The 26,401-nt window shown below is 42.6% G+C and overlaps 1 long non-coding RNA gene across 1 annotated transcript in view; it reads right to left on the bottom strand.

The window, feature by feature from the left end:
* Positions 1-24,297, bottom strand: part of LOC138763408 (uncharacterized) — a 42,388-nt gene extending 18,091 nt beyond the window's left edge. The window contains exon 1 of the long non-coding RNA XR_011357533.1: positions 24,083-24,297. This is a non-coding gene — a long non-coding RNA (uncharacterized lncRNA). The remainder of the gene's footprint in view (positions 1-24,082) is intronic.
* Positions 24,298-26,401: the final 2,104 nt, after the last annotated feature.

Below are 26,401 nucleotides of genomic sequence, written 5' to 3'. Positions count from 1 at the left end.
CCTTCGTGAAGGTCTAGAACATATCACTTTGAACCTTAAGTATCTTGCTCAGATTTTCACACTATTTTTCCATCCATCCACTCCCTCCACAGTACTGAAGAGCCAAGTGAAATGATTCTGCATATATAGAAAGATGACAATCATGGTGTAGCATAGATAAAGACTCACACTCGACTGGAGGGAGAACCAACACTTTTATTATCTTGCAACACAGGTAGGCTTCATGAACAGGCTTCAGAGGGGTTCTTGGTTTAGGTGGGAAACCAGGGTTATATACAGGCCCCCAGGGGAGGAGCCAGGAGGTGGGACCAGTCATTAGTACAGCACACATCTAGTGAATCCCTGTTCACTACATTCATCCCTTCCTTCAGAATTAAGGATCTGTGGATGAAGGGAATAAGGATCAAAAGCCGATAATAGACACAGAAGAGAAATATTTATAATACTATTTACCGATTCAGGGGGTCTGGGGTTCTGGACATCCTGGTGGAGCGCCTTAGCACCAGGGGGCCTTGAGCTCCTTGAGTCTCCTGGTCTACCTGTGATGAAAGGGTAGTGGGCTGGAGCTCCAGCTCGACGATAGAGAGGGGGTTCACTCTCCTCCGGAACTGTGTCCCCTGGGTGGGGGTGGGGAAAAGAGCTTGGTAGCTTGTGGGGCAACTGAGGTAACGGATCATCGGTTCCAGCAGGTGCCAGGTCCCTGATGGAGATGGTGTCCTCCCTGCCATCCGGGTACTCCATATAGGCATACTTGGGGTTGGCATGGAGCAATTTCACCCTTTCCACCAGGGGGTTGGTCTTGCTTCCCCTCAAGTGCTTCTTGAGAAGGACCGGACCAGGACTAGTGAGCCAGACTGGGAGTGTAATCCCTGATGCCGACCTTCTGTCAAATGTAAACATGAGTTCATGAGGAGTAGCATTGGTCGCAGTGCAGAGTAGTGACCGAATTGAATGAAGTGTGATGGGGAGGACAACAAGCCAGTACGATTCTGGAAGGTCTTTTTGCTTCAGGGCAAGTTTGACAGCCTTCCAGATCGTGGCGTTCTCTTTTTCAACCTGCTCATTCCCCCGGGGTTGCAACTGGTAGTCCTGCTGGATGCGATGCCCCTCACCAGCAGGTACTGACGCAGCTTGTCGCTCATCAAGGCTGAGCCCCAGTTGCTATGAATATAGCCAGGATACCTGATCAGGGTGAAAATAGAGTCTAGAGCCTTCATAACGGAGGAAGTGGATGTGTCTGGGCACAAGATGGTGAATGGGAAACAGGAATACTCCTTGATGACCGAGAGAAAATAGGTGTTCCTGTTCGTGGAGGGGAGAGGTCCCTTAAAATCGATGCTGAGATGTTCAAAGGCCCTGGATGATTTAATCAGGTGCATTTCATGGGATGAAAAGGTGCGGCTTGCACTCAGCATAGACCTGGCATGACCGGGTCATTTCCCTGACATCTTCTATTGAGTAGGGCAAATTGCGGGACTTGATAAAATGAGCCATGCGGGTGACCCCTGAATGGCAGAGCTCATGCTGTATGGTCCGCAGTTGACCGGTGTGTGCGGACGCACAGCATCCCCTGGACAATTTTGTCATTCTTGATTTTGCCCCTCTTAGCATTGCTAAACATGAATGCGACCAGTCGTTAGGACAGCACACTTCTAGTGAATCCCTGTTCACTACACATGGTTAATAAGATTGCTGTCAATCAGCAGAGTGCATTTCTCCGCTCCATGCCATGAATTGGTATTCTGCAGTAAAGACTTAAAACTCCTGGAAATGCTAAGCAAGCCAGACAACTTCAAGACATCTGCACTTACTGCTAACCTGCAGAAATATCTGGGTGTCTTTTTATCAACCACTATTGTCAACATGTTGTTGGCTGCCAGCCATATGGTGGGAATTGAGGTCATGCATGATTGCAGCAACTTGTGTGCATTAATAAGCAGAGATAGAGTGGACAGCCAATACCTATTGCCCCAGGCAACAGTAGATATCTGTATAAGGCGGGGGTAGGAAAGTTTAGTGGAGATGTTAGAGGTTAGTTTTTTTACACAGAGAGTTGTGGGTGCCTGTCACGCCGGAGGTGGTGGTGGAGGCCAGTGCAATAGGGATATTTAAAAGTCAGACACATAGATGCAAGATCAATAGAGGGTTTGGAGTATGAGGAGGAGAACATTTGGATTGTTGAGTAGCTTTATATAGGTCGGCACATCATCGAGGGCCAAAGAACCTGTACTGTGCTGTAATGTTCTACATTTTCATATCACCGTGTGGAGGGTGATGAGGGGAGGTTCTATGTTTTCATATCACTTTCTGGAGGGTGTGGGGGTAAACTCACAAGCCCTGTCCAATTAACTACTGAAAAAATATTGACTTTCAATTAAATCATGTCCCCTTACTTATCTGGCTGTCAAACCTTTAAGACTCTGAATGTCCCAAAATATCCTTGCAAACTCTAGCTCAAAGTTTCAGATCCAGTATCTTTTATTAGAATTGAAGGTTTGCATATTTTAGCTGAGTGGCAACATGTCATGAAAAGTCTAATTTATTTTTATCATGTCTGTCTGGGGAAGTACATCTCAAGTTGAACCATATGTTTACTTTGACCGTGTTCTGACCTGAATAGTCAACAAAATCATCATGTCTCAGGAAAAGGAAAAGAAAGAAACAAATTGCCCACTAGTTCCTCTTGGAATATACAAACAGTTTGCTTTATTGGTCTCACCAAACTAGCCAGTGTGTGGGAGGATGGTGTGGACAGAAATGTGGGAGGAGAATTATGAAGCAGCATGTTGTCGGAAGGTTGGGACTTGGAGTAAAAAACTTGGAGAGATAGATTATGAATCAGACAGCACTTTTGATAGAGAAGGGGATAAAATCAAAAGAGGTGAAATTATTCAGAAATTCAACTAGCTTGGGTGGTTTGGAGGTGACCTATTCACTTGGAGCATAGTCAAAAGGAAATGGATGTGTTGAGGTCAAGAAAGACATTAGAGCGAAACCTGGTCCAGAGCAGAGATTGGCATTGTGGAAATGGAAGGAGAAGAAGAAGCAGAATGTTGGATGGTCTATGAGCATCTTCTTTGAAATTCAAATAATGGAGAAGTTAAGAAAGATATCTGTTGTTCAGAGGAAAATGAGGGTTGATTGTCTGATCTCATAGTGTTTGGCCAATCACAAGATTGGCAGAAATAGTTGCTGTGGGTTTTGGCATTGAATAAATGGTCAAATCCAAGCAACTGCTGAGGAAAGGCAAATTAACTTCTATGATAAAGGGATGATGAAAATGCTATCATGTTGCACCCAAGTGCTTTAGGTTGAAACTGTTCTCAGGGATCTGCCTGGTCTAGATTGTGTTCACCTTTCTTGTGTTCACCTCTCATGAGAGTAAATTTCATTGTAAAGCCAATTTTATGTTTTTAATTCCCAACAGTTCTCTAAAGGGGCATAAAGAAGTTCAAGAGCTCTTATCCTTGTGGGTGGCAGGGATTAAAAAACAGAATTTAATGTTAGCAACTGCAGAAAGAACAATAATTGTTAAAAACAATTCTGAAGTCAAGATGAACTGCAGGCAAGCTGCAAAACTGAGGAGGGTTAAATGTTTTGCATTGCAGACAATTGCCACATACTGTCATATCAAATAAAGAAAGACACACGTCAATGCTCTAAGAAGTCATAAGTGTGCCAGTTGGATATTCAGTGATATAAATAGTAATCCTGCATTCCATGGTCAGGGAAATTCAGACTGTGTTTCATTCAATATGAGATACTCAATTACAAATCTGGTGCAGTTGGAGAAGGCAAAGCTTTACTCCCTGATGAATGGAATGCCTTCCATGCCCAATTTGATCAGAAGGACAAGAAAGAACTATGACTGCTCACCCCCATGTCCCCTGATGATGCTCTACTGTCCATATTCGAAGATGACTTGCCTTCAGGAGAGTGAATCCGAGGAAAGCATCCAGTGCGGATGGAGTACTAGCTGAGCATTAAAAATATGTGTTGACCAACTTGCCAATGTATTCATGGATATCTTCAACATCTTATTCTGGCAGGACATGGTACCCACCTGTTTCAAACAAGCTTCAATTTTTGCGGTGCCCAAGAAGAGTGTGGTAACCTGCCTAAGTAACTATCGACCAGTAGCCTTCACATCAACAGTGATGAAATGTTTTGAAAGGCTGATGTTGAAGCATATCAGCTCCTGTTTGAGTGGTGACATGGATCCATTCCAATTTGCCATCTTACTGACTCTACACAAAGCCCTGGAACACCTGGATAGCAAAGGTGCATCCATCAGGATGCTCTTTATCAACTACATTTTGGCATTTAACACCATCATCCCCTCAAAACTGATCAGCAAATTCCAAGACCTGAGACTCAACACCACACTGTGTAATTGAATCCTTGATTTCCTTATCCACAGACCACATTCAGTGAAGATTAGTAAGAACATCTCCTCTACAATCTCCATCACTACCAAAGCCCCTGCTCTACTCATTTTACACCTATGACTGTGTGGCTCAGTACAACAAAACACCATCTACAAATTCGCTGATGATATCACGATAGTGGGTTGTATATAAAGGGTGATCAGTCAGCATACAGGAGGGAGATTGAAAACTTGGCCAAATGGTACACAAACAATAACATCGCACTCATTGTCACCAAAACTAAGGAACTGGTTGTTGACTTCAGGAAGGGAAAACCAGAGATGTATGATCCAGTCGTCATTGGGGGATCAGAGGTGGAGAGGTTGAGCACATTTAAGTTCTTGGGAATCACTATCTCGGAGGATCTTTCCTGAACTAATGGCATCATGACGAAAGCATGTCAGCGCCTCTACTTCCCCGGGAGTTTGCAGAAGTTTGGTACGACATTGGAAACCCTGGCAAATTTCTACAGATGTGAGGTGGAAAGCACCACAGTCTGATATGGGATCACCAATAACCCTGAGTTTAAAGCCTTGCAAAAGGTAGTGAAGATATCTCAGGACATAACAGGCAAACCCCTTCCCACCATTGAGAACATCTAGAGGGAATGCTGCCATCAGAGAGCAACAGCAGTCATCAAAGACTCACACCACCCTGTACCTGCTCTGTTCTTGCTGCTGCCATCAGGAAAGTGGTGTAGGTGCCACAAGACTCACACCACTTGGTTCAGGAACAGCTGCTACCCCTCCACCATCTGACTTCTCAACAAGAAACTCACTCAGGGACTCATTTAAGGATTCTCATCCTTTGGACTCCTCTCTGTATTTGTTCATTGTTTACATGTGTACATTATGTACAATTATTTTTGGACTACCAATAAATGGTAATTCTACCTCGCTTGCTGAAAAAAAAAGAATATCGAGGCTGTATGTAATGTCAGGTATATACCCTGACAAGAAATTTGAAATCAAATAGGGTTTGAGGAGTATTCTAAGTATATAGAAATAAGCAGACCCAGAAATAAAATATCCAAAAGATACCCTGCCTCCACACCCCGACCCCCCCCCCCCCCACAAATCTCTTGTTCTCATTTTAACTGAGTATAAATATTGCTGGTATCGACAAAAACAAAAAGTGCTGGAAATATTCAGCAGGCCAGGATGCACCTGTGGGAAGAGAAACATGGTTAATGTTTCAGGTCAACGACCTCTGGAACAAAAAATGAGATTAAAGAAGTATGCTGAGATGCAGAGAAAGTAGGAGAGGGGATTCATTCAGTGGAAAGTTGTGCAGAGCAATGGCAGATGGAATTTAATCTAGACAGTGTATGTAATGGGGTAAACCCCAGGTGATTGTGGCATTTAGTGGTAAACAAGGTGATCTGGTCAATAAGTGAATAGGTGTTGTTAAAAAGTGAGAACATGGATAGAAGAGTTAGGAGTTGCAAAATGCAGTGTAGGAAAACAAGCTCAGCAGGTCAGGCTGGGCACATCCAAAAAGCAGGTGGCTTTTTTTGCTCACACCTTGATGAAGAGCTCAGGCCTGAAACATTGGCTATCCTTTACTTCCTATAGATGTTGTGTGACCTGCTGAGATTCTTTGGCATGTTTGTGTATTGCACGATGATCACAGCATCTGCAGACTTCCCTGTTTAACTCAGGCTAGGCATGTCTTCCCCACTCAAGGAAGAAAAAAGGTAAAAGAATATGAAAAATAGCTGAGCCATTATTGCAGATGGATAATTGACACAAATCGAGAAATTAAAATACCCAGAGATGTAGAATTCACAAGGTTGCAAAGTGCCCAGATGATAATGAGGTGCTGTTCCTCAAGCTTGTATCAATGGTAAATATGACTCTGTTGGGTCCAGTAAAATGGAAAAGTCAACATGGTAGAGTGCATCAGAGGAGTCACAGATGTAAGTGGAAAGGGACTTAGAGAAAGGGAAAAAGATATACCCAGGAGAGGAAGAAATACATTTGGTTGTCCAAGAACAAACTGAAACAATGGGTCTGCAATGTCTGTTCTTCTTGTTGATTCTTGGAAGGAGACACAAGTGAGCTCTAGGGCACAGAGTCACTCGAAGAATGAAAACTGCGACGGGACGATTTTTTTAGGAAATTAGGTCCATTACTTCTTGGGAGATGAGGACATGATTTTCGATGGTGGGGGTTGCAATCCAGAAAGAAATATAAGTAGGTGCCTGAGAGCTGATGTCTTGCCTCTATGAGATGAAGATCAACACACTAGATCACAACAGCACCATCTCTGTCAGTGGCTTTGATAATGATATCAGGCTTGGCTTTTAGTGAATGGCCTGCAGTAAGTTCAGAAGGAGGGAGGATGGAGTGTAAGAATGGAATTTAAAAAAACATCAAAATAATCAATGGTAATGAACAATTAATAGATGTAGAAAGGTTATGGTAATTAAACAGAAGGGGTGCATAAGAATCAGAAGTGCTGGAGATGGGTGAAAAGATTCACAGTTTGGGATGAAGCCTCCCAGCCAAAGATATGAGCATGGCGGTGGAACCCATGGGAGAACAGTTCAACCTCATGTTGAATTGGAATTCCTTTTGATGGTGAGGTTGAGAGATGAATCTGAGGTCTCTGCTAATTCAGGAACAGAGAGGGACAGATCAGGATGATAAATATACAACAGGAAATGGGGAGTGGAGAGATGAGTGGTCTGAGGAAAATGAAGGTAGAGAGAGATCTGGTGGAACATTGGAATCCAAGATCTGTTGGAGTTTATGATATTTCATGACTGAAGGGAAGGAGAACAGTTCCCTATTGTATACTGAGTGGGAAGAGTAAAGTGGGACAGCAGAGCAGAAGGGGTTTGACACAAAGTGAATTGATGTGGCTGAGATGGGTGAAGACTTTGTGTGTGCCACACAGGTCATTAAGTGAGGACCAGTGTTTGCAAAGGGAACAGTGCCTCGAGAAACATTGTATAAGTTAACGAAGGGACTCTGACCTGAAACATTGTTATGTAAGGAACAAGTTGAATAAGTCAAGAAACAACAAGCTTGGACATAAATCGATTGCAACTTTATTTGCCCACAAGGAAAATTCACCACAGGGAATCACAATCACTCACTCTTTCATACAGAGTAAATACAACAAGCAATAACTATAAATCGCGCAGGGTATAGATTTAATGTAGATGAAAATGCAACAATACCCACCACCCCTCAACCCAGTGCAGGGAAGAAGAAGAAGCATGACACAATTATGGCTCATTTGCGTATACCTCAAAGCCGTGCAACTGTTATTGGCACACACCTTGATATCAATTCTCCAGCGTTGGCTTTGGCTCATGACCTGGAGTTTAGCTCAGGTTTGTTCCTTAGGGAAAAGAGAGCCAGCTGCTCCACATTTTGTGCTTTATACCCCACTGCTGCTCAGTGGGGTCTGCCCAAGCAATTAACAAAGCCAACGATGACATGTGTGTTCCTTTTAAAAAGGCCAATTACAATGTGAATGCTCAGCTTGGTTGGTCTTTTCCTTGATTGACAGATGTGATGGCTTCCGATCAGATTCCCTCTAGAGAGGTTATGTGACCTTCCATACTACAAACATTGACTCCGTATCTCTTCCAACTGTTGCAGCCTGACCTGCTGAGTATTCCCAGCATCTTCTGATTTTATTTAAAATTTTGGCATTTGCAGTTTTTTTTTCCATTTTCACTCCGATATCCATGCACCTCAATTTTCACCTCTCTCTCAACTGGTTGACATAAAGACTTCCTCCCCATTCATCTCTCATCCCTGCCAATATTTTTTTTTCCCTCCAAGGGATCATCATTGAAGCAGATTACCTGATCTTTACCTCCATGATATCAATAACCTGCTTTGCATAATTTAACTGACAGACTTTGATGTTACCAGAGCTTCAGATATTCTTTCATGGCCTTGTAACATGGTGTGATTGTGAAAGATGCTGCATAATTACACAACTTCCTCTTGTTCCAATAAACAGAACTATTCTGTACAATACCATTGCCATGCTTTTCAAATGTCATCTCTGCCTCCGCAGCTTCTGTCTGGCTACGAATTAGACTTTAATTTTTGTCTCCCTGCATCTCCTCTTTTGGTTTTTAGTTGCATTTAAACCAGAGCCAGGAATGAGAGCCAACAGTGTCACTTGGTGAGACTCAGTCACAGTGGTCTTAATCATCCTTCCATTATCTTACGAAGGAAAAGAAGTTGAGATGAAAATCTAAAGGAGATAAAGCTTCTCCTTAATATGAATACTTGGGTTTAAATTGAAATGTAATTGATGGACACACTTGTAAATGTTCACCGATGTTGAACTAATGCCCAATTAAAAAGATTGTTTCATGACATGTTGCAGAAGTGGTGGTTGCATCCTCAAGGTCTTGCATCTACTGAAAACTCTGATAATAAGATACCTTTGGGACTTCTTAGTGCTGGACTGACATGTTGTCTGGACATTTGGATGTTACTAAACACATTTTTCTTACATTCTGCATTGTGCACAGCAGAATAATCAATTTTCCATTGATCGTGTGAATTTAAAAGGGCAGCAAGAAATACAGTTCCTTCAGACCTTGCACTGGCCACAAATATACCCATGTTCATGATCCCTGATGTTCTGGACCACAACCCTGACTTTAACTGTACTTCATACCCCTGTCTCTTATCGCTAATGCTGCTTGCACACCCGAAGTCCCAGCTCACATTCCAAACTAATGATTGAACCAGATGCCAGACTATCAGGATTCCTACACCATTGGATGCATGATTATCAGAGTTTTAGCATATATTGTGTATTCACTACCTCATCTTTATAACAAATAAATATACTTAAGTCCAAGAGTGTATGCATATACTCAGGATAGGTATACATCAGATAAAAAGTTGTGTGGAGCAATGGCAGATGGAATTTAATCTATCTAAGTGTGACCCCTTAGCTTGTTATGAACGATTACAGTGAAAGGACTGGGGCAACAGGCTGAGAGCTTGGTTATCACAACTGTTTTAATTTGAGTCTCATGCTGCAGCCTTTAAGCCCAACTCCAGACCTGCCCCTAACATCTCAGTGCTTGCATCACAATGACCTGAGTGTGCACACGTTCTTCCAATCTGTACCGGAAGAGGCAGTCCCGCAACACCATCCTTGCCATGGCTGCCCTGCCACCCATAACAGGCAGGGCCGGTTCACCGCTGCAAGCCTGTGCATCGCCACACAACCAGCCCCCACCACCAAGAACTGGCACCGATGGTCTTGCAATCTGTCATGGGTGAGGTGCTTACTAGTGGGGGGATCTGTACTGGCTGGGGCATCTAGATGGGTTGGTTTCAAGTGGTCCAGTGTGACTAAGTCCTCCTTGCCTCCAATGTCAAAGGTTAATGTGGGCACGTTTCTGTGCAGCACCTTGTATGGTCCCTCATAAGGTCGCTGAAGGGGAGGTCTGTGCGCACTCTTCCACATGAATTGTATACTCACAAGAGGCCAAGTTCGGGGGGGGGGGTGGGTAGCTGCACAGCGGCTGACCATGTCACAATGGCAGTGGTGATGCAAGGGAGCCCAGTTTGTCCTGTAACCTCTCAAGGAGGACTGCAGTGTTGGTGTCCTGCTTCATTGCTGATGGGAGGAAGGAACTGGCCAGGGACCGCAATCGTCTCACCATAGAGTAGTTCGGCAGAGGAGGCACCGAGGTCATCCTTGGACACCATGCGTATTGAACATGTCATGTTCACAACTGTTTTAATTTGACTCTCACGCTGCAGCCTTTAAGCCTGACTCCAGTCCTGCACCAAACATCTCGGTGATTGTGTCACGATGACACGAGCGTGTATGCGCCCTTCCGGTCTTGACTGGAACAGACGGTTCCACGATGCCATCCTTGCCGCAGTTGCCCAGCCGCCCACACGTAACAACCGGGGCCAGTTCGCCACTGCAACCATGTGTGTCACCACAACCCTATACGTTTGGGATAGTCTAAGTCTGATGGGTCATATAAAGTGTATTGATGTACAGAGAGACCTTGGGGATGTAAATCTGTAGTTCCCTTGAAATAATGACACAGGTGGTGAAAAGGGAATTTGATATACTTGATATTGTTTGCAACATTGATTAGATTGCACTAAAATTATTGTGTATAGTTCTGGTCATCACACGGCAGGAAGAATCTGGTCACTACAGAGACAAAGTGCAGAAGAGATTCACATTGATGAAAGAGATATGCTCGAGGATCTCTGCGGGTCAAGTAGCATCAGTGGGTGATAAAGAATAGTCAGCATTTTGGGTTGGAACCCTTCATCAATGAGGGGCGATAGCTTGTATAGTGGACCAAGGAGGGAGGAAAGTAGTCTCCATCCTGTTGAAGGGTTCCAACCTGAAATGTTGACCCTTTTTCTCCCTCTGATGCTGTTCGACTACTGAGTTCCTCCAGCATATCATTTTTGGCCCCAGATTCCAGCATCTGTAGTGCATTCACCAGGATGTTTTCCAGAATAAAGGGTGCAGTCATAAAGGAAGCTTGGATGGCTGTGTGTACTCTCAGAAGGGTGCAGGAGATAATGGGGTGATGTTAGAGAAATTTATAAAAATTATGTGGTGTATAGATATGATAGATAGTCATTTTCCATGAACATGGCAGTTCGGAACTGGAGGGCACAGTTGTGCGTGAGCACTGCTGTGCAAATAATTCGGACACAAAATCCACAGACTGTACAACAGGCTTTAATTAGCTTAAACTTGTACACACCAATCTCAGTATCTTCTGGTTCCAAGTGTCTGACTGTCCCTGAAGGGGTCGGCTCGAGTCTTTATACGGGCCAGTGATTGACAGCCGGCAGGTGGGGCCAGCCTCCCAGGTTGCCTACCTGCAGGTACAGTGGTTGCCCCTGTAGTAGGCTGGTAGGGGTACGGCCAGTGTAGTGGTTATATCACCACAAGATGATAGGAGAGAAATTTAAAGGAGACCTGAAGGGTGAGCTTTTCCACATAAGGCTGGCAAATGTCTGGAATGAGCTGCTGGACAAAGTAGTGAAGGTAGTTCAATACACAAAAGTGCTGGACAAAGTCAGCGAGCCATGCACATCCATAGGGAGGAAATATATGTAACCCATGTTTTGGGCCTGAACCCTCATCAAGGTATGAGCAAAAAGCATGCAGCACCCCAATAAAATGCTGGGGAGAGGCAGTAACACAGCCCACAGGCAAGAAGTCATAGGTGTGTATAGGTTGGATGACTGAAGAGAAAAAAGTTGGCAAGTGATAGGGGAGTGGATAGCTCTCTAAATGTTGAAGGAAAAGATTTAGGAGGTGGAGAACAGGTAATAGACAAAAAGGGAAAGTGAGACTTGGAGGAGCAATTTAACAGTAATTGGAGAAGTCGATGTTAATGCCATCTAGTTTGAGAGTGCCCAGGTGGAATTTTAAGTTTTTTTCCTCCAGTTTGTGGGTGACCTCTGGTAGTGCATGAGGACATGTTAGTGTGGGAGTGGGACACAGAAATGCAATGGGTTGCCAATGGGAAGTCCCTGCTGTTGCACGGACAGAGCGAAGGTGCTCTGCGTAATGATCTCCCAGTCTGCATCAGTGTCTCCATTCTAGAGGAGGCCGCAATGGGAGCACTGGATACACGAGATGACCCCTGTTGATTCATAAGTGAAGTGTTGTGCAGTTAAGACTGGTACAGTTACAGATGGTCTCTGCGTTACAGGAGGGTAGTATTCCTGGGAAACAGTTCATGTGAGACTTTCCTTAATGGAAACCTGCGCTGCTTGCACACACTCCAAGAAAAAATGAGTTGAGAAACAATTGCACTGATATATTTATATTTTGTTCACACAAATTCTGTGAGATTGAATTTTATTCTGCATCTTATAAAATTGGGTGGTAATAGATGAATTTGTTATGGTTGAGCTTCTGTAACATGAGTGGCTGTGATAGAGTGTCATCTGCACTTGTATAGGAATAGTGTAAAGGAATGCAGACCAGTGCAGGTAAAATGGACAAGCATAGATAGTCAGCATGGGCCGCGTGGAGGAAAAGGATGAAAGAAAAAGTCTGATTCTATGCTATGATGCTGTGATTCAGAATCAGAATTTATTGTCACAAAATTTGTTGTTTTGCAGCATTGCAGTGCAAACATTACTATAAAATTGCATTAAAAATACATTAATGAAAAAATAAATTAGAGCTAAACAATGGATTTCACAAGGTGCTGATGCTACAGCTGCTTTAAAGTGGCAGCCATCTTTTTGCATCATAGAGGGTCAAAAAGAGAAACCATGCTTTATATGTTTGAGAGATATGAACTTCACCTCCAATAGTGCAGTATTGTACACTTCAGTCAAGGGCCAGCATTTTTTGACACACTGCTGTGGAACTCAGATCATCTGGCATCAAAATATTCTGAAGTCCAGGTAGCCTGGTTTCCTTATTAGTCCAGAATATGAGCAAGGAATCCAGAGCAAAAAATAGCTGGGGTCCAAAACATGAGTGGTGAGGAATGTGGATAGGTTTGTGGTCAGATCTGCAGTATGGTCTGTTTTCAGATAGCCTGCTCCTTTAAAACTCACAGGATTTTTTGTACGATGTGTAAATGTTACAGACCGTGTAATAATGAGCAGCAATAGGACCATGGACCAGACAGTCTTTAATTTTAAACCGAGAAAGATACTTCACTCTTTCACATTCGTGTTGAAGTGTAGACCTTTGAAATTTGATGCCCAGATTTAATGATGAACTGATGGGAAGACTGAAATTGTGGCTGCTACCAAACTCACGAATTCTCTTTGCATTGCCCTTGAAGAAATATCCATCCACATGAGCGGTGGCCATAACATTCTGGTCATTTTGTAGGCAAGACTCAAACTGGGCAGCCTCCACAAAGCTTCTAAGACCTTGGCACTGGCCTCTCCAAGTAACTTCACTGCTAGTAACACTTTTCTCCAAGTGACCTTCACTGTTAGTCACAATCAAAATGAAGCACTTTGCTTCCCAAAAGACCCTCCTGGCACAGGTCAATCCACTGAAAAGTCCCAGTAATTCACAGAGTGTGCTTTGCTCTGAATTCCACAAACTGGCTGGTCCCAAGAGCTGCTTCAAAAAGCTGCTTTCTCTTCAGCCGTCAGAATGGTTCTCCCTTTGCCAAAATCACAATGACTTTGCATATGTATCAAATTCTGGAATAGACTGTGATAAACCTTCCCTCAGTTCTTCCAATGTGTTGAATTATCGCTGAGCTGTGATTTGTGTTGTGCTTGCGGTCCTTTCAGTGATCATCCCATTTTACGAAAACGGGAACTCATAATATAAATTTTTAAAAATGTGTTTGGCTATTTGTAGTTATATTCAATAGTCGAGAAAATCTACAAGCACAATATGACCAACTCCCTTGGATGCTACATGATTAGAGTTTTATGGCATTCTGTTTTTATAGAAACTGAAACTAACTTAACAACTGCAGCATGTAGAATTTTAAACTTCACTGGTTTAATGTGATGACACTACCTTTTTGAGTTTCTTGGAACACTTACACTGAATACTAAATATCATAACAGAGCCTTGTGGAAGATTCAGAGTACTTGGTACTCATTATGCTGAAGCGTTACACTAACATTTCCTCCTTAAAAAATAGTAATCCTGGAGTTCACTTTAAAAAAAACAGGTACACAATCCTTTATCTGGAGCCCTTGGGGGACAATGTGTTCCGAATTTCGGATTTTTCTGGATTTTGGAAAGCCCATCCGAATTGTGCTGCCGTATCCACCCCCATCACCTTCCAGTCACCTGGCCATCTCCCCCAACCACAGTCCCTTGGCCGCCTCCCCAACTGCAGGTCCCTCAGCCACCCAGCTGCCTCCCCCGATCGTCAGTCCCTTGGTTGCCTGGACATCTCCCCTGACTGGCGTCCCTCGACCGCCCAGCCACTTCCCCTGACCACCATCCCTCAGCCGCCCGGCCACCTCTCCCAACCACCGTCCATTGAGCGCCGTTCCTCGGCTTCCCCCAACCGCCGTCCCTCGGCCACCCGGCAGTCTCTCTGACCGCCATCCCTCAGCTGCCTGGCAGTCACCCCGGCCTCCTCCTCTGACCGCCCGGCCACCTCCCTCGACCGCTGGTCACTCAGACGCTTCCCCTGACCGCAGGTCCCCACTTGCCGGATTTTGGAGCTTTCTAAATTTTAGATGTCCAGATAAAGGATCGTGTACCTGTATTCCCCCCGCTTCTTGAATAAAATACTTTTTTTTTTAGAAAGAATATTCACCTGGAGGTTTCTCATGACTCTTCCATTCATTTGAAAATAGAAAGTGCTGTCATTTTATAATCTCTGGTTCTTGATTTCATCTTTAATTTGTTATGGTATCTATTTCCCATAGACTTGATCATCTTTGGCCATATAGGAAAAAAATGCCAGTAGCATAAAAATCTTATTTTACTGGTGTTGACAATATTTTTTAAATTTTTTTTATTTAGACATACTTCACAGTAACAGGCCATTTTCGCCCACAAGCCCATGCAGCCCAATTACACCCAATTGACCTACAACCCCCAGTATGTTTTGAACAGTGGGAGGAAATTGGAGCCCCCAGGAAAAGATTGAAATGTCTAATGTATCTAGTTTTGCATTATAGGTATGTGGTTAACATTTAACATTTAACATTTAAAGATTCAAGATTCCTTTATTCTCATGTAATAATGCAGAAAGTTATTACACAAAAAATTTAAACAAAATTTTCTCTTGCCTGTCATAAGGCAAACCAAGAGTCACCATTAGCATTGCCTGGCGCCCATTACAGTAAGAGAAATAGAAGCAAAAGAGAGTTCCTTCAGAGGCACTGTGTATCTGTGTATTAGCCTCCAGTGCTCTCGCAGTAAACTCTTAAACTTAAAATTATTTGATGATTACTGTCCCTTAATGTTCTAAAACGGAAGCTGTGCAAAATATTTGGTTGTAGGCTTTCACATTTCTGTCAATTGCATGCTGCTCTCATTGATTAGGATATATGCAGTCCTGTGCTACTGTACCTTTTGCATGTTGGGACATCAGTTTCAGGTGCCACAGATGCCCCACTAAACAAGGTTGATATTAATGAGAGAACCAGTAATGTGACTACAGATCATGGTAGAATCATATTATCATACTTGCTTACAATATAGATTAAGGGTCCTTGGTCCATTGTTTGTACCAGCTTTCAGAGCTACTCATTGTTCTTCCACTATTTCTTGTTCATCCATGCACCGTGCACATCTGTTAACAACCATTCACCAACACACCAGAGGCAATTAACCTAACAACTCACACATCTTTGAGACATGTGAGGAAACCAGAGCATCTGGCAAAACCCACATGACAAAAGGCAGAATGTGAGAGCACCAGACAGCACCAAAGGTCACGATTGAACCTGGGAAGCTGGAGCTGTGAGACAGCTGGACTACCTCCCTGCAATTCCTCAGTGCTGCCCTCACAATTTTGCTGGTGATCCAGAGCCTCACTGGTATTTCCAGATCGATCAGAGTTGAGCACAATGACCATGCCATGAACAAAGTGGACAGTGTCCTCAGTGTGAAGGAGTTGGAACTGTGTGATGATCACCAGGTGATCTGACTCCCATGTTCCAATGAGCTGCTCCAACACTCAATTTGCCGTATCACTGGTCTACTTTGTGTATTATCGATAGGAGGGTGTGGAGGTAGAGTGAAGTCCATTGACTTCAGGATGATCGGGTCATGCCACACTTCAAACCTGCTCCCCTGTTAAACAAGATCATGGCTGGTCTATCTCAGAACCATCTTCATACACAATTTCTATAGAGAGTCATGGAGCTATTTTGCATAACAATAGGCCCTTCAGCCTGTCATATCAATTCCATGCCAGCCTTTTAACCCACTTATACTAATCATATCTGCCAACATCAAATGCATAACATTCTGGTCCTTGCCTATTTAAATATCTATCAAATTCCTTCTTCAGCATAGAAATTGTATCTGATTCCACTGCCTCTTTTCACAGTACATATTTGGATTCTAATCTTATCCGGAACTCAATCAATCTTTCTTTTAAATTAACTCAATCGTTTATCTCCATGGCCTTGCTGGACAGAGAATTCCATATGTTGATCAATCTCTGCATGAATAAATTTCTTCTCATCTCAGTAGTCTATGGCCTTATTTACAGAGTATGACTCTTGATTCTGTACTCCTCAGAAAGGGAAAACTTCCTCCCTACATCGTTGAGTGCGTGTCAAGCACTGAAAACATTTTATAAATTCCAAGGAGATTTCGGTCCAGCCAACTCAATCTCTCCTCATATGGCTCCGCTACAATACCTGAATCTTCACTGTAATTCTGTTTTGGCAAGTATATCTTTTTTCTCTAGTAAGGCAAGCAGAACTGCACACAGTGCTCCAGATGCAGTCTCCTAAAGGTCTACTATATCTGGTCCCCCACTTCCCTTCATCACAACCTCCCATCCTGTAAGAACAAACATTTATTTGCACCAGAAATCTCAGTTAAGTACATGTTGAAAGTACACTTAAACTAAAGTTCCAGCAGATGCAGCCCAAGAGAGGGCATGAGCAAATATTTAAATATGATAACTTCCAGGAAGGATCACATGTATCTCATGAGGTGCATCGATGACCCCAAGTTATTCCAGAACAATAAAGTGCAGATGCTGAAAATTCAAAGCAAAAACTCTCAGAAAGTAAGATCACGTTTTGCATATACCGTACCTCTCAGAGTTTACCGTTTGATCAATGTTGTACGTTATGTGTTCTTGAACATCCAATCAAGAACAGAATCCTGGAAGCATAAAGTTCTTTTGTGATAATACTTTTCTTCCTGTTTTAATATGCTGATCTTTTCCACATTCATCCCATAAAAGACTGCACAATAAGTAGGAGTCCTAAATCACATAAGCTGAGTTATTTTGGTGTGTGGTCCTATTGACCATCGAATCCAAGAATCAATATGCACAATTACTATTGAAAGTTCAAAGACTGCTTCATTCTTCTCTTCTGTACACACTATAAACTAATATAATTAAATATTACGTGTCATCAATATAATTTTGAAGGATCCAATTCGCACGGTTGGCGAAGTGGTGAGTACAAAGCCTTTACAGTGCCAGTGACTGGGAGCAGACTAGGGTTCGAATACCACGCTCGCCTGAAAGGCGTTTGTACATTGGGGAATAAGGAAATGGCAGACCAATTAAATTCTTGCTTTAGTTCTGATTTTACAAGAGAGGATACAAATAACCTCCCAAGGATGTTGGGAAACATAGAGACTAATGCAAGGGAGGAACTGAAAGAAATCAGTATCTCTAAGGACATGGTCTTGGAGAAATTGATGGGATTGAAGGCAGATAAATCCCAAGGGCCTGATAATCTACATCCTAGGGTACTTAAGGAAGTGGCCATTCAGATAGCAGATGCTTTAAGAATTATTTTCCAGAACTCGATAGACTCAGGATCAGTACCCATGGATTGGAGGGTAGCTAATGTTACCCCACTATTTAAAAAGGGGGGTAGAGAAAAAGCGGGGAATTATAGGCCGGTGAGCCTTACATCAGTAGTGGGCAAAATGATGGAATCCATTATTAAGGATGTAATAGCGGAGCATATGACTAGCAGAGAAGGGATCGGATGGAGTCAACATGGATTTACAAATGGTAAATCGTGCTTGACAAATCTATTGGAATTCTTTGAGATGGTGACAGGTAAAGTAGATGGGGGAGAGCCAGTGGATGTGGTGTACCTGGACTTCCAAAAGGCCTTCGATAAGGTCCCGCATAAATGACTGGCTTCCAAAATCAAGGCTCATGGGATTGGGGGCAAAGTATTGATGTGGATTGAGAACTGGCTGCCAGGTAGAAGACAGAGAGTTGGGATAAATGGCTCGTTTTCTGAGTGGCAGGCGGTGACCAGTGGGGTGCCACAGGGATCTGTACTGGTACCCCAGCTGTTCACAATTTACATTAATGATCTGGATGAGGGGATTGGATTTAATATCTCCAAATTTGCAGATGACACTAAGCTAGGAGGGGTTGTGTGCACGGAAGAGGGGGTCAGGAAGCTCTAGTGTGATTTGGATAAATTGAGGGACTGGGCAGATACATGGCAAATGCACTACAATGTGGATAAATGTGAGGTCATCCACTTTGGTAATACAAACTGGAGGGCAGATTACTATTTGAATGGCAATAGATTAAGAGATGGGGAAGTGCAGAGAGACCTAGGGGTACTTGTACACCAGTCTCTGAAGGCGAGCATGCAGGTACATCAGGCAGTTAAAAAGGCAAATGGTATGTTGGCCTTCATATCAAGAGGGTTTGAGTATAGGAACAAGGATACCTTACTGCAGCTGTACAGGGCCTTGGTGACACCCCACCTAGAGTATTGTGTGCAGTTTTGGTCACCTTATCTAAGGAAGGATGTTCTTGCAATGGAGGGAGTGCAGAGGCGATTCACCAGGCTGATACCTGGAATGGCAGGAATGACTTATGAGGAAAGATTGCGCAAATTGGGATTGTACTCGCTGAAGTTTAGAAGATTGAGAGGGGATCTCATGGAGACCTATAAAATTCTGGCAGGACTGGACAGAATGGATGCAGATGGGATGTTTCCAATGATCCAGAACCCGGGGCCATGGTTTGAGGATAATAGGCAAACCATTTAGGACTGAGATGAGGAGGAATTTCTTGACCCAGAGGGTGGTGAATCTGTGAAATTCATTGCCACAGAGGGCAGTAGAGGCAGGTTCATTAAATCTATTTAAGAGGGAACTAGATCTATTTCTTCAATATAAGGGTATTAAAGGTTACGGAGAGAAGGCGGGGACGGGGTACTGAACTTTAAGATCAGCCATGATCTCGTTGAATGGCGGAGCAGGCTTGAAGGGTCGAATGACCTACTCCTGCTCCTATCTTCTATGTTTCTATGTAAAAGTCTTTCATCATGGAATAAAATTATTACATTCTGAAAACCCACACATAGTTTCCTTGGGTTTAGGACTTTCAGAAATCACTATATGGCCTCGCCTAGACTTTTGAATCTAGTTTAGGCACTTCATCTTCAAAATTATGTCTTTAGAGAAATGTGTTCAAAGGTGAAATGGTCAAATACAGATGGGCACTTGGCCTTTGAAAAGTTTAGATGAATTTATTGAAACTTCTTTATGAAGAATTCAAATGTTTACCAGAGCAGAAGAGAAAAGAAGTATATGAGTTATGTAAAGAGGCTGGAGAATCTAGGTTTGTCTTCCTTCAAGCCATAAAGGTCAGAAGATATCTAATATAGGCACTGAGAGTTATTAAGGGTTTTGACTGTTTGTTGTTTTTTGTAACTTTTTAATCGGAGGAGGTCAGAGGGAACAATGCCCAAGATTAAATGATGAGTTCATTTCAAGAAAAGCACTTTGAGGGTATGGTTGACATGGTTGAAGGGTTGATTAGAATTTTTATTTTGCTTGGCATGTGATCCATAGAACACTACACACAGAAACAGGCCCTTAGGCCCTTCTATTCTGTGCCAAACCATGTTTTTTTTTGCCTCATCCTACTGACCTGCACCCAGTCCATAGCCTTCCATACCTCTCCCATCCATATACCTATTCAAATTATGCTTAAATGTTAAAATTGAGCCTGTATTCACCATTTCAGCTGGAAGCTCATTCCACACTCCCCCTAAACTTTTCCCCTTTCATTCTTAACCCGTCCTCTGGTTTGTATCTCACCTAACCTCAGTGGAAAAAGCCTATCTACATTTACTTTGTCTATCCCCCTCATAATTCTAAATACAATATCTTTATCAAATCTCCCCCTCATTCTTCTACACTCCAGAGAATAAAGTCCTAACCTTCAATTCCTGAAGTCCAGGCAATATCCTAGTAATTTTTTTTCTGCACTCTTTCTATTTTATTGATATCTTTCCTGTAATTAGGTGACCAAAACTGCACACAATACTCCAAATCTGGCCTCACCAAAGTCTTATGCAACTTTACCATAACATCCCAGCTCCTATACTCAATACTTTGATTTATGAAGGCCAATACACAAAATGCTCTCTTTACAACCCTATCTGTTAAACCACTTTCAGGGAATTGTGTATCTCTATTCCCAGGTCCCTCTGTGCTACTGCACTCCTCAGTGCCCTAACATTCGCCATTCTTTTCTTGGTTATTCCTTCCAAAATGCAACACCTCACACTTGTCTGCATTAAATTCCATCTGCCATTTTTCCAGCTGGTCCAGATCCCTCTGTAAACTTTGAAAACCTTCTTCACTGTCCACAATGCCTCTAATCTTATGATCTGTAAAAAAGGTGATGGAAGTCGGTTCAGCAATAGCTTTCAAAGGAAATTAGTTAAATATTTTAAAAAATGTTTGCAGGGCTAGACCAAAAGAGGAGGGGAACATGAAATTGGATAGTTATTGAAGAGCTCACACAGATATGATGAACTGAGTGGCCTACCTCTGTGCAGTATGATTAAGCTCCGCTAACGCTATTCCAGCAGGACATCACTCAAATGAGCCTGGGTACTGAGAGCAGAGATTGAAACATTTCTTGACTTTAATTTCCGTGAAGAAGCAGAATAATAATTGATTGAGATGCAGCATCTGTTTTCAGTGTTTCAAGACCAAACCAGACCTTTAACAATCGTGCTTTTAAAAATGAAGTGTTTCATACAATAATTGAAGAATCTGGCCTTCAAAATATTGCTAATATAATTTTATTTTTGCCTTGTCTGCTTTTGCACCTGAGGCACTGTTATGTAAATGTTGCAGCTGGAAAGAGACAGATTGCACTGAGTGCAAATTTAATTGTCCTTGGGATGGCTGAATGTCGCAAATGATTGAAAATTTTGCCAATTGCCCTGTTGGCTGTTGAGTGCATGACACACATCCTTCAATTCATAACAACCAAACTCAACAGTCGTGCACTGATCTATTCTGGGACCTGTGTGGGCTCAACACAGAGTTCAGCGGTGAGTATGCAGTGGGTGGGACTGAGTCATTGCACTGTACACATAATCAGTTCTAATCTGCATAATTCAGAATCACCAACATCAGCAGGCAATCTGCAGGAAGCAGTTTCAACGAATTGTTTCTATTTGAGTAGTATTTGGGTACACCAAGCCCCATGGAGTGAAAGGCACAGTGATAACAGAAGATGGCCAACAGGAGTACCCTGTCACTTCATTCATGGTCTTGGTAATGTAGTGTAAGCAATAATGCCAATCCTTTTGATTGGAAGCGTCATTCTGCAATTTAGCAGAAGCTGGTCTCTATATTTGTTCTGGTGTTAATGTGAAGGTTGGAGACATGAGAGACTGTAGATGTACAACATCTGCATTATCTGTTCCTCCATTTCCTGCAGTCTCTCGTGCTTCCATTTTATTGCTTCACTGCAAAGTCTCAAGGTTTGTCCACTTTGAAGTGTTCACCTCTCTTTGGCAGTCCAGAAGGAGCCTCTCCACCCAAAATATTGACTGTCCACAGATGTTGCCAGACCCACTGAGTTCCTTTATGCATGAAGGTTTTTGCACAACTCTCCCCACTTCACAACAGTCCTTTTAACCACAACTGCCTCCAATGTACCCCAGGGAAACATAACAAATCTTATGGATCAATAACCCCACTCTGACTGTGAGCAATTCCTGTTTGGCCTACTGGTCATTTTGTTTTCACATACCTATGGAAGCTCTTGCAATCTGCATCTCTTACACACCCAGGGTGACAATTATAGCTTTATCCCTTGCCCAGCTTTGGCTGGTACTCTCCCTGCCCTATCTCCCAGTTGCACAGTCTGTTTGTTTAAAAAAAATATATATTCCTGTCTTACTTCTCCCAGGCGCTATCCCTCTCCATATCCCAGTTTTCCCTGGAACTCTCCCTGCCCCATATCCTAATTCACCTTGGCACTCTCCCAAACCTATAACCCAGTTCTTTCTGGAACTCTCCATGCTCTCCCAGTTTTCTATGAAATCTCCCTCCATCCATCCTGTCCTGAACCTCATTTCCCTTTGGAATTCTTCTTGCCCCATACCCCAGTTTTTATTTCTGGCAATATCCCACTCTGTACCCCATTCTGTCTAGCACTCTCTTTGCTCTATACTCCAGTTGTCTACAGCACACTCCTTGGCTTGTACCATGGTTCTCTCTGGCACTCTATCTTCCCCATACCCCAGTTTCCTGTGGAACTCTCCCTGCCCCTTCCCAAAAGTTCACACTGACAGCCTCTGATCCCCTCCCCCCCTTTCAGCCTTTCTGCTTCTTCACTCTCCATTCTGAGGGTACATAACAGTGGGAATCATCTCATCCTTGCATACATCAAGCAGGATGGCCAAGAACCTAACTTCACCAACCAGTCACTGGATGGTCATGCTTTAATCCTGTTCTCACGGGCAAGGCAGCATCTATGGAGGAAAATGCAAAGTTGGCATTTTAATTGCTGCCATGACCTCTCTACTCCCCTCACCCACTTCAACCTTACCCCTCTAATCACCCATCTCGCCATTCTATCCATGATGCCAAAATCGTATCAAGGTGGTTGGTACTCAAACTGAGCTTCAATGCAAAAGAAACTTGCTTACCACTGCTCTCCATGATACTCACCCTGATACCTGATCCAACACTCCAACCCCTTCCCCCCCTCCAACTTGCTCAAGCTCCAACACCTGATCATTTGATCCACCATTTTTCTTGGCTATCACCCCAAATAAGTTAGCCCTCCTGTGTGTTTCACACCCAAATCTCCAATAAGTTGACCATTCCGAATGCTCTGTTCCATACCACTCCCTCCTGCCCCTAACTCCAAGCTGCCCCCAAACAAGTATTGATCTCTGGTGCATTGAATCTACTCCCCAACCCCAATAGACAACTTAAAACAGCTGAGGCATACAGTGCCCAAAGCCTCTTCTCTCACTCTCCTGATCTGACCTCAGTGCTACGACCCATCAGCCAAAATGTCATGGCATTTGAGGCATTCAAACTGAGCTGCTGAGAGGTTGGCACCAGACTCATTTAGAGACTCATTTAAGGTCTCTGACTTTGCTCATTATTCTGAATATTTATTTTTCTGCATTTGCACAGTTTATTTGCATTTCCTTCTTCGTTTACATTTCTTTCTTTTGTATACATTTCTTTCTTCTTGAGTACAGTTTACAGTTACTGTCTGGCCCACAGGAAAATGAGTCTCAGGGTTGTATATGATGTTGTGTATGTATTCTGACAATAAATTTGAACTTTGAACCAGAGACAGATAAGAGAAAATGATATCTGTACCACAAACAATGACCATACAGTTCTTCTTTCACGGTGAATTATAAGATGTGCTGGTGAATCCTCACTGTAATGTGTTATTTATTTCTTGTTGGTTTATGTATCTGGTGTATCATAATGGGAAATGTACATTTGGGATTTTTGAAACCATTTAACATTTGAATCTCAGTCTAAAATGCTACAAATACATGAGTACTTCCATAAGATCTAAAATGTTATCTCTACACCCTACAGCCAATGTGTGTTGAATAAGGTAACCTGGACACAATGTGATAAAAACTATGGTGCTAACCAGCTGTTTGTTGAAGATAGCAGCTGGATGTGATACTCTTCCATATGAAGTGGCGAGATGGACCTTGGTTTAACATTTGGTTCTTAGTTAATACCTCTGTTAGATTGTGCTTGATCCGGCCACTCCTTCCATTTTTCCATGTGATATTATCCTGGCTGTGCTTTAGTCTTGCTTCAGAGGGTCAATTGTTCTCAAAAATCCATTGCTGCAACTGACCGACAAAGCTGAGCAGGAATTGGGCCTCAGCTGTGGATCCTGAGACCCTGCCCCAACCACTCTGATAGTCTTTTGGCCGTTTTAAGTTTCTATTTTTCTAAAACATTTAAAAGCAGATTAAATGTATTTTAAAAGTTAAGAATTATTAAGGTGAATAATACAAGAATAACACAATAATTTTGTGGAAGAAATTAATTTATTAACTGATATAATGTAAGAGAATCACTTTCCCACAATTACCATTTAAACCAGATTGACAACCCTTTTCAAATGAATTGGAGATGACATAAAACTGAGGGGCCATCTATAAAGTGCTTACTCTCCCTTTGTTCAGCACAACTGTGCTCCATCTGGAGCTACATCTTTTGAGCTCCTGATCATTCCTGACTTTGGCACTGCAATCGACGTGCAAGGAAACTAGGAATGAATGGACCTGAGCAAGACCCATTGCAGGACCAGCAGTTCACAAACAGCAAGATCCAACCCCATTTGTATTGCTCTGTTGTTTCAGCTTTGACTTTATAGTCAGAGTCCGGATAATCATGTTGTCAGTAATACATTCCAGTAAATGTATTTTCAATACAATTTTCTTATTGCCTTTGATTTTTCTTTAAAATTGTCAATCCTATGGTAGGTATGTTCAAACAAATATCTGGTTAATAGATCCTTCAGAGGCACCAAGTTCACGACAGCATCCATGTAATTTGTAGCACAAATGAGAGGTCACAAGAATTTATTAGTTGTCGCCTGGGGGTGTATCCTCTGCTGCTTCCTGTAAACATCAACGTCATCATGAGTTCAGTCTGACTGTGCCAGGAAGCTACGCATGGCCAGACAGAGAACACCTCACCATGAACAATGTGTCTTTTCAAAGTGTTACAATGCAAATAGTTTGTTTTATTTCATTCTGGCATTTGAATTTGATTTCTATTCCCATCCCCTACCCCTCACCCCAAACACACATGAGCAACCTCAGTTGCTTGTGACAAGCTTTGTTGTTTATGCCAGATTTTTCGAAGAAAAAGTATTGCCAAGTCTACTCATTCCCACTTTTTAAAACCTGCTGCTTTGTCCCTTGGCTTAATTTTCACTGAGGTCATCCATGGTAACAGTAAATGTTGTGTAGGGTTGCAGTTATTGGAAGAAAGTCTTCCTGGAGTTTTTATTACATTTCTTCCTATCCCAGCTCTTACTGCTGATCAAACAGCTGCCTCTCCCAGCCCCCAGTGCAATAAAGAATCCTGGCTTATAAAATGTGTGGAATGATGCATAAATTTACAAAGAGACTTTGATAAATTGAGTTGCTGAAGCTATTAACAGTGGAGCTCCAAGAGATTTAGGGGTGTCGCACTCACAAAGAGTAAGCAAGATACAAAATTAATCAAAATGACAAGTGGAAAGTTTGTTTCTAATTATAAAGCTAGAATATAAGGGGACCAATAAATGCTACAGGCAATACAGACCAAAGTGTGTTTAGATTACATCTGGAAAACTGCATTCATTTCTGGGCACTGAAAAAGGTTTATGTACTTGAAAGATTCCAAGTGAACATTTATACCAATGAAGCTAGGGTTGTTCATCTTGGAGCAATGAAGGCTGTGAGGAGGCTTAAGAGATAAGTTCATGACCAACTGAGACAGGGTAAATACACGAAAGTGCTGGCATATGGCTCAAAGGCCTGCAGTGTTGATTTGAAATTATCGGCAAAAGATGCAAGGGAAATGCGCGGAATATTTTACACAGGGAATAGTTATGAACAAGAATTTGCCTCCTGTAAGGTGGTGGGAACAGAATTCATCAGAACTTTCAAGGGTGGAAGCTGCAGAGAAAATAATTGGCCAGACTGCAAAGGTGGAGGTATTGGACTGTGTATTTCTCTGGGAAGAAGCAGCATGGACTTGAAGTGCCTAATGGCCTGTAGCATACAGTAGCAATTCTGTCCATATTCACCTTGAAAGGCTACAAATAAAATGTTACTGAATGTCACCAAGGGATTAAAGGATGGGTTATGAGGAGAGATTACTGAAAAAAAGGATTGCATTCTTGAAATAGAAGATGTTGAAAGTTCAAAGATATTGTCATATAATAATACATTAAAAAATGTAATATTCCTGATATAATACAACTTTTCTTCTGCCATGAAGCAAACAGAGAGTCACCATGAGCATTGTCTGACATGCCGAACAATAAGAGAAAA

This window comes from Narcine bancroftii, chromosome 5 (assembly GCF_036971445.1).
Source record: "Narcine bancroftii isolate sNarBan1 chromosome 5, sNarBan1.hap1, whole genome shotgun sequence".
Taxonomy (NCBI): Eukaryota; Metazoa; Chordata; class Chondrichthyes; order Torpediniformes; family Narcinidae; genus Narcine; species Narcine bancroftii.
This window is presented reverse-complemented; position numbering and strand designations above follow the sequence as displayed.